The 1721-nt window shown below is 40.1% G+C and overlaps 1 protein-coding gene across 1 annotated transcript in view; it reads left to right on the top strand.

Annotated features, from left to right (window-relative positions):
- Window positions 1-1721, top strand: part of IBA57 (IBA57, iron-sulfur cluster assembly homolog (S. cerevisiae)) — a 17228-nt gene that overhangs the window by 1258 nt on the left and 14249 nt on the right. The window lies entirely within an intron of this gene.

Below are 1721 nucleotides of genomic sequence, written 5' to 3'. Positions count from 1 at the left end.
TTTCTTGTCTTCTCAATGACTTTTTGCTTTCTTCATATATGATGTTCTTGATGTCATCCTACAACTCTTCTGGTCTTCGGTCTTTAGTGTTTAATGTATCAAATCTGTTCTTCAAATGATCGCTAAATTCAGGTGGGATATATTCAAGGTCATATTTTGGCTCTTGTGGACTTTTCATTTTCTTCAGCTTCAGTTTGAATTTGCATATGAATAATTGATGGTCTGTTCCACAATCTGCCCCTGCTCTTGTTTTAACTGATGATATGGAGTTTTTCCATCTTTTCTTTCCACAGATGTAGTCAATTTGATTTCTATGTATTCCATCTGGTGAAGTCCATGTGTATAGTCGTTTCTTATGCTAACTAAGGGATTTGAAATGAACAAATCATTGGTTTTGCAGAATTCTTTCATGCCTTCTCCAGCATCATTTCTATCACCAAGGCCATATTTTCCAACTACTGATCCTTCCTCTTTGCTCCCAACGTTTGCATTCCAATTACCAGTAAAGCCTCACTGGCTTTAGTGGTTGGTGCACAAATTTGAATAACAGTGATATTAATTGGGTTTCCCTGTAGGTGCATGGATATTATCCTATCACAAACAGAGTTGTACCTTTTGACTGATCTGGATATGTTGGTTTTGACAATGAATGCAACACCATTCTTCTTCAATTTTCCATTCCCAGCATAATAAACCATGTGGTTGTCAGATTCAGAATGGCCAATACCAGTCCATTTCAGCTCACTAATGCCTAAGATATCGATGTTTATGCATTCCATTTCATTTATGACAACTTCCAATTTTCCCATATTCATACTTTGTAAATTCCATGTTCCAATTTTCAGTGGATGTTTACAGCTGTTTCTCTTCTTTTGAGTTGTGCCCCATCAGCAAATGAAGGTCCCATGGCTTTTCCTCCAAGGGCTTTCCTCCATTCGTGTCATCATGGTCAACTCTACTTTGAGGAGACAGCTCTTCCCTAGTTACATTTTGAGTGACTTCCAACCTGAGGGGCTCATTTTCTGGCACTATATCTGACAGTGTTTCTCTGATATTCATAAAGTTTTCAGTGACTAAATATTCGGGAGTAGTTTGTCACTCTTCCTAGTCTGACTTCGTCTGGAAGCTCATCTGAAACCTGTCCACCTTGGGTGACCCTGCTGGTATTTAAAATACTGGTGGCATAGTTTTCAGAATCACAGCAACTCACAAGCCACCACAGTACGACAAACTGACAGATGAGTGGTGGCCGTTCGGTTTTAAGTGGAAACTGTCACTTTAAATTTTGAGGAGATCTGGGCACATACGTAGTAGAGCCCTCCAGCAGTGGGGGTGGGGTGTCCATTTGCTCAGGCATCCCTTCTACTCACCAGAATGGAGTTGGATTTTACCTATACAATTGTGACTGTTGTAATTAGTCATGATAACAGTTACTCACTATTGAATCATAAGAATCTTATCCCCATCTCTTATCACCAGATCCATGTAGACAAAATGAAAACTATTCAGTGGGAACTCTTTCTTCCCCCCACACTCTTAAACTAAACTCTCTCTGAAACCTTATAAGCCAGTCACTTCCTGCCTTTATCGCCCCCTCAATTTAGGCAGCCAATGTCTAAGTGAGGTGGCACAAGAGGCACTCACTCATCTCTGCCAAGAAATTTGGAAGACAACTATCTGGCCAACTGATTGGAAGAGATCCATATTTGTGCCCATTCCAA

Source organism: Chrysochloris asiatica, unplaced genomic scaffold, assembly GCF_000296735.1.
Source record: "Chrysochloris asiatica unplaced genomic scaffold, ChrAsi1.0 scaffold00354, whole genome shotgun sequence".
In the NCBI taxonomy this organism is placed as follows: Eukaryota; Metazoa; Chordata; class Mammalia; order Afrosoricida; family Chrysochloridae; genus Chrysochloris; species Chrysochloris asiatica.
Note: the sequence above shows the minus strand (reverse complement) of the source record. Positions and strands in the feature narration are given on the sequence as shown.